This window comes from Lactuca serriola, chromosome 3 (assembly GCF_051521515.1).
Source record: "Lactuca serriola cultivar US96UC23 chromosome 3, Lser_US96UC23_V15, whole genome shotgun sequence".
NCBI lineage: Eukaryota > Viridiplantae > Streptophyta > Magnoliopsida > Asterales > Asteraceae > Lactuca > Lactuca serriola.
Genome location: NC_136410.1, coordinates 173,587,486 through 173,600,593, shown reverse-complemented (window position 1 = coordinate 173,600,593; position 13,108 = coordinate 173,587,486).

Sequence of the window (13,108 nt, the reverse complement as noted above, 5' to 3'; positions counted from 1 at the left end):
AATTGATTCGGTCTCGAATCAATAATGAATCCGAAATTACTAACACGACGAAACTTCAATACACACGCGGAAATTTCGGAAAGTCAATACACACGTGGGAATACACCAGACGTCGATACACCGTCTTTGGGCCTGAAAGTTTCAAATCGTGTTTGTTGGGCCTAGCTAGCCCAATGACATGATCTTTAGGCCCGAAGGAAACTCGCTTACATGTAGTTGGGTCTTATATGACCTAATTTCGTGTAAAATGACTTTTACAAGCTTTGTGCTGTTGGACCCCAAGGGCCCTCTGGTGCTGCTAGTAAAGTCGAGAATTCACCAAATGCGAGTCGGGCTAAGGGCCCTTCGCATTCACGATAGCCTTGAACGACTTACGGAAAATATCGGGGCTTCGCACCCTCTTTTCCTCCTCGGTTGTGGGGCTACAAGAAGTCCGGGTGTTTGGATTAAGTGAATAGTGCGAGCGACGCCTAAGGGATCGTTTGTATGGTTGTAAACTAGTCATTTTCATTAATGTGTGTTTATAACAATTCACAATCCATAATTAATCCAACATCACTGGGACTCAACGAATACACCCGTCGTGATGAAATAACAAGACATAAATCATTTGATGCAAAGTATTAGGAAAACATCGGGTTTTCCTAGGGTTTTCAATAAATACACCTACGAGATTACATACCAAGTTTTACAAATCGTACTTTTACATTTATAGAAACAAACAAGCATACTTACGGATCTTCACACTTTTTATACTATGCTCTTTTCGGAAAATATCGGATTTTCTGGTGATTTTCAAAAAAATACAAACCACTATATTTCAAACATTACTTATGAACTCACCAACATTTCATATGTTGACCGTTTTCAAAATACTTGTATTCTCAGGTAACAGGTAAATCGAAAAGGAAAAATGTACTCAGTAACGTCTTGCTGTAGTTTTTAATTAGTATCGAACAATTTACTTTTGGGCATGTAATATTATGGATCAATGTACCGAATGTAAACGCTACCAGTTGTAATATTCCAATGCTTGGTAATGTATGATGTTATGTTTCATGTATATTCATTGTGATGGTTTTCAATTGAGTCACAATAGCCCTCGAACGTTTCCGCCGTCTGGTTCGGGGGTGTGACAGGAAATGCTTTCACTAAGGAAGATTTAAAAAGATAGTGATTGTGAAATTGTATTCTCGAATTCGATTATGGTTACGGTATCCCTTTCCATGATTCGAATTGTGAGATTTGGCAATTAGTCTAAATTGTTTAGACACACATATGAGCTATCTAAGGCAAATGTGTATAAGTTCAAGAAACCTTGATAAAAGATTATCAAAGCACTAAGTATTAGAAACATGAACTTAAGAAATTCAAGAAGTATTGTTTTTCTGAAAGTTAAGTTGTTTATGAATACATTTCAAAGCTAGTGGGAGCATAAGTGTTATGTTTTATAATAATCATCATGATAGTGGGAGCATAAATGTTATGATTGTGTGATTATTAAGGCACGTATTGCAAGTTGGCAATATTAATTATAGAAAACAAGAGTTATACCTTACAAAGTAGTAAGGGTTGTAAAATTGTTTTTCTATAATTAAGGGAGAGAATATTATGCTTCATTTCAAATCTAAAGGGTTAGGTTGTGGAATGTTAATAAATTTAGTCAAAGGTACATAGTGTGTTCTTAAAATTTCGATTATGATTACGGCATTCCTCTTCACAATTCGAATTTTGAGAACATAGTAAATAAAATATTATGATAGAAGATTGATAAAGTATCGAATCTTTATGTAAGACATTATGCATTGTGTCCCATACGCTTTGGGTATAGGATCGATTGCATATGCTATAATATTTGACCATTCTAAAATTTTCCAAATGTATAGCGCATTTAGAGGGAAAAAGGACAAGAATCGGTTTTGACTAAGATAATTGAACAACTATCAAAGGACAATCCAAAGTTCGTTTAGGATTGGTCGCTTGTGAGTAGTTGGAAGTATAGTATTGGAAAATATGGAAATGTTTCCATATTGGATGGACCATATCGACATTATTATGAATAGATAAGATTCTATTAAGAATAAGTTGTCATATGGAAATTATGGAAACGTGTCCATATTTGGAATTGAATATTGAAAACCTATGACTAGATTAGAAACTTTTATGCAAAAGGATGTTCAAAGGAATGTTCTTTGAGTGAGAGACATCATATCTAAGGAATTGTATTGTAACAATTTCCGATAGAGGATTTTGTAATATCATTGACAATAGTCTTTGTGACTTTGGTGCAGTGACATTACAAAAGGATCATTGCATAAAATGTTAGAATCTAACATATTCTATAAGTGGCAAGAATTTGATATTCTTACACTTATGAAAAATGATTTGGAGTTGTGAAATGAGAAAGATTGGAAATGTGTTCAATTTGATCTATTTCACAAAGTAAGAACCATAGGTAAACATTGTGTGCATGCTATGAGCATAGGACAAGTGTAATAATTCAAGTAAGAAGTTGATTACCCGAAACGACAAATAATGATTAATCGATATGGTGATAAATAAAAGGTGTTTTATTTATGCTCAAAGGGTTGAGGCCATATGGGATTAGTATTATTCTTATCTTTCACTTTGCATGTTTTGACTTCCTTAATAATTTAATTGGTTTAGAACAGTCAAATTATTCAAACGGGCCATAGTCGTTCATATGTTGGAAGTAGGTATGAATGAAGACTGTCATGAATTGGTGTGTGGAATGTCTAAAAGAGTATTAGACATAAGCAAATGTTTGCTGCAACGTTCATGAGTGCTTATGAATATGAATTTGAGCATTGGATTAAACCCACGCTCACTTGGATCACTCCATGAATTGTATCACGAGTGATTGGTGAAACGATAACATCTTATATTCTTGAAACCGAGATGTGTGAGTTGTATCTTGTAAATCGGTTGCACATTGATAATATGTAAACGCACTAGTAACTTGGTGTCATAAAACATATTGTTGTGTGTAATTCGATGAGTGAGTGCAAGCAAGCATTGTATCAAATTTTATCCGTTCCTTTTATCCGAAATAGGATAAAAGCGATATCTTTGGGCCCCTCGATGATTTAGTGATGACAAACGTAAATGCTCGGCCGGGCTAGGACTAATTTGATTTGTTCAATTAGTCAGTCATCATAAATCAGAAGTCGAGAAATAGTACAAAGGAGAATGATTAGAAATCATGTCTTACGATATCTAGAATTGAGGAATATATGATCCCTTATCTAAGGACACGCGTATCTGATAGGCTCAGAGTTGACAGCGGCGTTTGAAAGCTACGATTGCAGATCAGGATCTGAAGTCATACGCATAATAGTTATTAGACTTATCCATATGGTATTAGTATTATTCTTATCTTTCACTTTGCATGTTTTGACTTCCTTAATAATTTAATTGGTTTAGAACAGTCAAATTATTCAAACGGGCCACAGTCGCATATGTTGGAAGTAGGTATGAATGAAGACTGTCATGAATTGGTGTGTGGAATGTCTAAAAGAGTATTAGACATAAGCAAATGTTTGCTACAACGTTCATGAGTGCTTATGAATATGAATTTGAGCATTGGATTAAACCCATGCTCACTTGGATCACTCCATGAATTGTATCACGAGTGATTGGTGAAACGATAACATCTTATATTCTTGAAACCGAGATGTGTGAGTTGTATCTTGTAAATCGGTTGCACATTGATAATATGTAAACGCACTAGTAACTTGGTGTCATAAAACATATTGTTGTGTGTAATTCGATGAGTGAGTGCAAGCAAGCATTGTATCAAAGTTTATCCGTTCCTTTTATCCGAAATAGGATAAAAGCGATATCTTTGGGCCCCTCGATGATTTAGTGATGACAAACGTAAATGCTCGGCCGGGCTAGGGCTAATTTGATTTGTTCAATTAGTCAGTCATCATAAATCAGAAGTCGAGAAATAGTACAAAGGAGAATGATTAGAAATCATGTCTTACGATATCTAGAATTGAGGAATATATGATCCCTTATCTAAGGACATGCGTATCTGATAGGCTCAGAGTTGACAGCGGCTTTTGAAAGCTACGATTGCAGATCAGGATCTGAAGTCATACGCATAATAGTTATTAGACTTATCCAAGTGGGAGACTGTTGGATTAGTGTCTAAGTCCATAACTATATTGGTATGTACTTGACCCGATGGTGCATGGTCTTTTTGGGTTGCCTTCACCAAAGCAACTTGATAGGATGAATTATGGAGAGAAAGGATTAAATATGATTTATTAATATATTATGAGAATAATATATTAAAGGAGAAATCATATTGTTTAATTAATATTAGTCAAGAATTAATTGGTAATTAGTTTTTGTGACTAAAAGAGATTAATTAAACTTAAGGGACTGGAATTGTAATTATAAGATAATTGCAATTTGGGCTATGGATTGCCTTATATTAAGGAGTGGACGAATTCTATGGGGAAACCCATGAGGAAATCGTCCAAGGCCTTAAGGAAAGGAATCTATGGGTTGCTTAGGGCTTAAGCATCCAAATTAGGGTTTCCTTGTTAGATAACCCTAATTGCCTCCTATATATATAGATCCCTTATGACCCAAAAATGTGAAAAAGCATCCTTCTAAGGTTTCACACGTTTTTGGGCAGCCTCCATCCTCTCTCCTTTTCATCCTCTTGCTCTTGGTGTTTGTGAACCATTAGAGGAGTGACATTTGTGACTCTAAGCTTTCTAAAGTCAATACAAGGAGGAATTGAGATTGTTATTGCTACATAACAATCAAGGTAATATCTTAAACCCATTTTTATGTTAATATGATTACTTGTATGCTAGAATTAGGGTTTATAGTCTTGCATAACTTGCATGTACAATAGAGAAACCTAGATCCAAGCATTAGGGTTTATATGAGCATATAGAATGTTCTTAGGACTAAAACCCATCAACTTTAACTTGTTGCAGCAGTCTGCAGACGTTAAAAAACAAGCAAACTTTTTATTAAATGTTACAGCCTTTTGTTCCGCCTCTTCTGCTACAGAGGATTGCAGAGGTGGTCCGCAGACTTAAGACATTTTCGCTTCAAAAAAACAAACAACACCTAAGTTGCATCATCTGGAGTATGGCTTACATGGAAGTTTTAGAGACGCATAAATCTGTTCTAGGAGGCACCAGAAAACTAAGGCTTTTATATATATAGTTATATATATATATATATATATATATATATATATATATGTGTGTGTGTGTGTGTGTGTGTGTCCGGTTCCTGTGAGAGCTCATTTTAAAGTGAGGACTCGTGAAGACACATTAAAAAAATGTAAAAAAAATAAAAATCATAAAATCGAATCTAGATCTATGTCCGAGAGAAAAAAATTGGATTTTTTTGTATCATTAAACTTGATCAATGATTCAATTTTAATATTTTATTTTGCATCATTATGATCCATGTTTCAATTTTAATGATCCAAATTTTTGTTTCCAATTTTTTTCTCCAGGACATTTATCTATGCTCGATTTTATGATTTGTATTTTTTTTTAGATTTTTTTTTCCAATTTTTTAAGGTGTCCTCACGAGTCCTTACTTTAAAATGAGTCCTCACCCGATCTTTATATATATATATATATATATATATATATATATATATATATATATATATATATATATATATATGTATATATATATATATAGAGAGAGAGAGAGAGAGAAAGAGAGAGAGAGAGAGAGAGAGGTATGTTTAAATGTGGATAGACAATTATTGCGTGGATGTAGGAATTAACATGGACCAATCATTTCTAAAATCAAGATAAGGGTAAATTTGTAATCTTAACTATTGATTAATTTTTGTAATTAAATAATTAATTCATTAATCACTTTTATTTAGGCAAATTTATTTAATTATTAACACCCTACACATCGATCAAGCCCTAAAAACGTCGACATTCTTCTTTATGTTCTCTCCGCCTCTTCTGTCGCCTTCCTCCTTCCCCCACTGCCCGGTGCCTGATCAACGTTACTGCTGCATTGGGAACCCTTGCTGCCAAAGTGTCCACTACCAACACCACTAAGGAGTAGCAAGAAATCAGCCGTCTATGTATTGATGACAGGAACAAAGGATTTGTTTGACAAATGATTTTACATAGATGAAGGTACATAGTTTAATTAAATCGGTCTTCGAGTAATCAAGTCTCAAAATTCAACATTGTGCGTAAGCTTCCTAAATCATTCTTTACTTCAAGTTAAAAAAAAAATCAAACATTATATGCTCTTTTCATTCCTGTTAGCAACAAAGGATTATGTATTTTAGCTTTTGTTAGTATTTGGTTTTACTCTTGTATGCTATTTTCCTTCTCTACCTCGTCAGCTTTATAGAACTTTCAATTGTTTAATTAATTGTCTAATACATTTTTTTATTTTAGATGTTCTAGAAATTGTAAATTGCAATTGAAGATTCGTTGGTTTATTTGGGGATATCATATTGACAAAAGTTCATTGCTTAATAATTTTATAATATAAGAACTTAAAACATTTCTAGGTTATAGCACTTAGCGATTTTATGGTTGGATTTTATAATATTAGAACTTAAACCCACTTACTGTAACGTCCGGTTCCTAGTACATATTTAATTAGAAATTATTCATATTTTTTAAGGGACTCGATGAGTTGGAGGCCCCAAACTCGTCGAGTAGGAATTGGATATGTTGGACGCGGGACTTGAAGCCTACTCAACGAGTCGAGGAGCCTCGAATCGACGAGTAGGTCTGCCAGAGTGAAACCCTAATATTCAGGGTTTGCACCCTATTTAAAGGCCTTAACACCCCCATTGTGGCCTCCCTCATCGCCTCCCTTAGTCCACAAAACCCTAATTCGAAACCCTAACCCGTTTTGAGTGTTCCTGAGCCATTTTTGTGTACTTTTGGTGATTTTGAAGCTTGAGAAGAAAGAAGAAGCTTGGGGGGTTCAAGAGGAAGCAAGTGGATCCAGAGTTTGTGCTCCTTTTCCAGATCATTTGAGGTATAAAGTTTATACCTTGTCCATTCATCTATTAGATCTCTTTTTGAAGTAGTTTAGGGCTTTAAGGAGCCATTTTTGAAACCATTCATGAATGCAAGCATGTCTTGGGGTATTGACTTCATATCTGGAACCTTTAATTGGCCCCATGGCATAAAGGAGCCAACTTTATGGCCATGAGAGTCCCATGCAACTTGTGAACCTCATTTTTTTGAGCTATGTAACCCATGCATGAACATAAAGTTTGTGACTTTACGTGTTATATCAACCCTAGGAGGCCAGATCTACGTTTTGGATGCATTAAGCCCGACTAAAATTAATTGTATGGATTTAGACTTTTGGGAACTCGACGAGTCGTTCTTAGGAATCGGTAAGTTGGGTCATGGTTCCCCAACCTTTACTGTTTCTGAGCAAACTTGTTGAGTCTAGAAGATAACTCAACAAGTTGGACGTGTTTAAGGACTAGAAGATCAAAGAACTCGACGAGTCCACGGATGGACTCGGCGAGTTGATGAGCAGATGTCCCAGCTTGTATGAAGGAGAAATCAACGAGTCCAAGGAAGGACAAGACGAGTTCGAGCAGAAAGTCCCGATTCTGTCATAAGGAGAAACTCGGCGAGTTAGAGGGTAACTCGATGAGTTAGATCGCAAGTTCGAGGTTCTCTACATCATGGAACTCAACAAGTTGACGGACCAACTCGACGAATTGAGTCAACCAGAATGTTAACTTGGACCAGAAGGTTGACTTTGACCAGGGTGTTGACCTTTGACTTGACCATTGACCAGAGTCAACCCTTAAAGGGGTTATAAGTTTGAAAGAGTAGTTAAAAGAGATGTTATGTGTAGGAGTTTGAAAGGTGAGTTACCTTCCAGTAGAAGTGGGTCTAAGGCACCAATGTCGGCCCACTAGTAGGTGATTATAGATGAGATGATAGTTTTTGTGATAATTGTCTGGTATGCCACTATCTGATATGTTTTATGTGCTAGTATGTTATGTTATTATGTGGTAGAGGTAGGGTGATATAGTCCCCGGTTATCGGTTGAAAGAGACCGAATGGGAGGCCAACACCCAGATATGATAGGCTGTATATGATTAATATGTTTATGCTAGATTATTATGTGTTAGTGGTAGGGGTGAAATAGTCCCCAGTTACCGATTGAAAGAGACCGAAGGGGAGGCCAACACCCATATATGCTAGGCATGTTACCGGTTGAAAGAGACCGAAGGGGAGGCCAGCACCCAGATATGTTAGGCATTATGTAATTATATGATATGTGGTATGATGGGGGAACTGACTAAGCTTTGTGCTTAAGATTTTTAGTTTTGGTTTCAGGTACTTCTTCCTTGAAGGGAAAGGAGTCGGCACGGTAGCAGCGCATCGCACACACGATTTTCCGCATTAGAGATTTATGGGATTTATACTCTGACATGATTTTGTTATGACATATTCTGACTATGGATACATTGGCTTGATATATATATATATATATATATATATATATATATATATATATATATATATATATCCTTTATGGTTCTCGGACAAATGGGTTTGTATTTGTTAATTTAAAAATGAAATTTTTGGCCCGTATTTTTGGGATGTTACAAGTTGGTATCAGATCCTTGGTTTAAGGGATTCGGACACACCTTTGGGGATGTCTGGACTCAAATAGAAGGTGTGAAAGATTTTTTTTACAAGAAAATAGTTTCTAAAATCTAAAATAAAGAGTTTTGAGAAAGAACAAGGTGTGTGTGATGCGTGCAATCGGTCGAGCTCAAGTAAGTTTTCCTCAAGATACCCATTCATATTACGTTGTGATATGATATGATTATGAGAACTGCATGCTAGATTAGAGCTGAGGATCTAGGAAGGATGCCTTATATGCCTATTATATGTGTATGAGAATTGCATGCTACATTAGGGCTGTGGATCTAGGAAGATGCCTTATGTGCCTGCTATATGTGCTTATTGAATTTCATGCTAGTACTTATTAGTCAGTGATAAGATGGCTTGAATAGGATATGCTTGGTTTTGTTACTCAATGCTCGAATGTTGCTTGCTTTGTGCTTTTAGGAGTTCGAGTTATCTTTAACTAACCAGTAAACAAATACATTAAGTTAGATATTGTGAGGACTAATAATTTCAGAAGGTTAGGTCTAGCCCTATTTTGCAGCTCTTGTTTGAGTCCCACCATTGTAGGGTAGGACCTCTCATTCGAAGAATTATCTAGTCTTAGTGATATGTAATGGTATTCACGAGCTAGTTAGGTAAAGGTAGCAAGGATTTCTTATGCAGCTGATGGCGAAGAGTAGGACAGAGAGTTACCATAGGGTAAGCCTAGGATGAGATTAGAGTAGTGAGTAGTAGTAGTAGAAAGGACTTGGTGAAGTCAAGGCAAACCTTGAGGAAATTATGGATAGATATGGAAGGTAGTATGGGCCCGTACTACTGAAAGCAGAGGATCCGTACTCGAGTCAAGGAGGGCTGAGATAGAACCAGGGAACTTGTAGAGTGTGTGAGACCTCTTGATGTTATATAAGACCCTGACGATTATGTGTTTTGTTTCAGAATAGTGGTGACACGTCACAGAGCAGGAGGTTCAGTGCCTGGGTCAGGATTAGGTTCAGGATCAGGTTTGGGTGCAGGTTCCGAGCCAGTTGATGACGGACTACGCGAGTACATCGCATTTAAGATCACAAGAGGCATCCTTGATACGACCCCGATGATTTTCGGGTCGATCAAGGAAGGGGTTATCGAGCTGATGGAGGATCGCCTCAGACTATTTTAGAGTGACATGGCGTCTAGCCAGTCAGGGACACACACACTCTCTCGTTCAAGGACTTCAGGGGATGTGGTGCGCCAGACTTCCACGGGCTGAAGGACCCCATCATGGCCAGGAAGTGGATTGCAGACATCAAGTCTGCCTAGTTGAAGAGCTTCTTCCCTAAGGGGTCGAAGTTCTGGTATGCTACAGGTTGTTTGAGAAACATAACTAGGGACTGGTGGGAGGCAGTCAACAATTCATTGGGAGTCCCAACCATCGAGGCTATGACTTAGTCGGACTATGTGACTAGGTTTAGGGCGGAGTTTGTGCCGGTTGTGGAGCTACAGCAGCTCGCCAGAGAGTTTCTAGATATGAGGCAGACGACTGAGTCGGTGGCGGAGATTAGCACCAAGTTCCGGGAGAGGGACATACTGGTGCCTCAATATGCAGGGGATGAGGAGATGAGGAAGACCAGGTATCACGACATGTTGAGGCTTGACATCCGAAAACATGTCAACTACTCGACATGCCCGACTCTGGAGGACATGATTGCGAGGGCGAGGGTGAGGGAGATTGACATAGAGCACCTCTGAAAGAAGAAGGTGGAGGCCGGTCAGGTTACTGAGGTTCCGGGGAAGAAACCCAAGGGATCCGACTCTAGGTCGAAGGGCCATCAGGGTTGGGGCCACTGTGGGAAATGCAGCAAGGCGCACGAGGGAGTGTGAAAATTAGGGGGATCGGGCTGCTATAAGTGCGGCAAGCTCTAAAACTTTTGCAAGGATTGTACTGTCCTTACCCCCACCCTCCAGACATCAGACCTGCTTTTCTTTCATTGCAATCAGAAGGGCCACAAGAAGGCCAACTTCCCTCGACTAATATCAGGAGCGCCAGTGGCGACGCCAGCTCCATCGACCCTGCGGATCACGGATGGCCGACAGGGCAAGACGGATGCTCTAGTGGTGAGGAGCCGAGCCTTCCAGTTGACCGCTGAGGAGGCGCTTACCGCACCGAATGTGGTGACGGGTATGTTTTCTCCCTAACTCTTATTACATTTCGGTTGTGTTATTTATGTTATATGTTTTATGTGTTTTGTTATGATCGTTCCATGTGAACGACATTCCAGTACATGTGTTATTTGACTCGGGGGCTACCCGATCATTCGTCTCTCTTGCACTTAGCAAGAGGTTTTCTAAGCCTTCGGGGATGTCCGATTGTCCTCCATAGATCGAGATTGTTGACGATCGATATGTACGAGCGTCAGAGGTTTTCAGAGATTGTGTGTTGAGGTTGTATGAAGAGCGATACCTCGTGGATTTAGTTCCCATTCCGTTGCGTGGGAACAAGTTCATCATCGGCATGGATTGGTTGAGCACTAATGGGGCAGTGATCGACTTTGCGCAGCAGTTGGTACGTATCTGGACCCCAAGTGGGGGAGAGCTGGTGGTTCGGGGTGAGAGACTACAACGCGGACCAGCTATGTGTTCAACAGCGAGGGCTAGGCGCTACCTTCAGAAGGGTTGCCGAGTGTATGTCGCCTACGTTACGGATACCCGGGAGGCGGGTAAGGCGACTGTGAGTGATGTGCCCATGGTGCGGGAGTACCCGGACGTATTTCCAGAGGAGTTGCCTGGGATACCTCTAGAGAGACAGGTGGAATTCAGGATCGGCCTAGTCCCTGGTGCGACTACGATATCCATGGCACCATATCGGTTGGCCCCTCCCGAGATGTAGGAGTTGTCTACACAACTGCAGTAGCTGTTAGACAGAGGATTCATCAGGTCGAGCAGTTCTCCTTGGGGAGCCCCGATCTTGCTTGTGAAGAAGAAGGACTGCTTGAATCGGATATGTATAGATTACCGGGAGCTGAACAAGGCAACGGTGAAGAACCGTTACCCACTCCCGAGGATTGATGATTATCTTCGATCAGCTGTAGGGGGCATCTTGGTTTTCCAAGGTAGATTTGCGTTCAGGCTACCCCCAGATGCGATTCAGAGATAAGGACGTACATAAGACTGCTTTCTGGACTCGCTATGGCCACTATGAGTTCGTGGTGATGCCCTTTGGGCTCACCAATACCCCTATCACGTTCACGGATCTCATGAACCGCGTATGCAGACCGATATTGGATCAGTCTGTGATAGTCTTTAAAGATGACATCTTGGTTTACTCCAAGACGCAGGAGCAGCACGAGGAGCACTTGCGGGAGGTGTTGGATATCCCAAGGAGGGAGAGCTTGTATGCCAAGTTCTCCAAGTGTGAGTTCTGGTTGCGCGAGGTGCAGTTTCTGGGGCACCTCGTCAACCAGAAGGGGATTCTGGTCGATCCGGCCAAAGTGGAGGTCGTGATGAGATGGGAGGTTCCAAAGTCTCCATCTGAGATTCAGAGTTTCCTCGGGTTAGTAGGCTATTACCGGAGATTCATACAGGATTTCTCCAAGATAGTAGTACCCTTGACTCGGCTGACGAAGAAGCTCGTTGTCTTTCGTTGGGGGCCTGAGCAGCAGGTAGCGTTTGAGACTTTGAGACAGAGATTGTGTGAGGCACCGATCTTAGCCCTGAAAAAGGTCCTAGAGGATTTTGTAGTGTATTTTGACACGTCCATCTCGGGTTTAGGTGTTGTATCGATGTAGAGGGGGCATGCCATCGCTTACGCCTCGAGGCAGCTGAATTTGCACGAGGCGAACTACCCGATGCATGATCTGGAGCTGGGGGCGGATGTTTTTGCCCTTAAGATTTGGCAGCATTACCTCTATGGGGTCCGTTGCACCATATACATGGATCACAAGAGTTTAAGGTACCTCATGGATCAGGCAAATCTGAACATGAGGCAACGTCAGTGGCTAGATGTGGTGAAGGATTACGACTGTGAGATCCTCTGCCACCTGGGGAAAGCCAACGTTTTGGCCGATGTGCTCAGCCGCAAGGCAACCCCGATCAGAGATATTTGCTTCAGGATGACGACTCTACTTTTGGAGAAAATCTAGGAGGCCTAGCAGGTGGGCATGAAGGAGGAACACCGGAAGAGTGAGCGTATCGTGGGCAGATTTCCTCCTTCGACTATGATAGTCGTGGGATGTTGACACTACACCAGTGAGTATGGGTTCCGTATGCAGGTGTTGTGTGCCAGATCCTGATGGAGGAGGCACACAAGTCCATGTTTTTCATCTATCCTGGGGCGACGAAGATGTATAGAGATTTTCGTCTTGATTATTGGTGGCCTTGCATGAAGCGGGATGTATCCTGGTACGTTGAGATGTGCTTGACTTGTAGGAAGGTCAAGGACGAGTACCAGAGACCTCACGGCAAGACGTATCCGT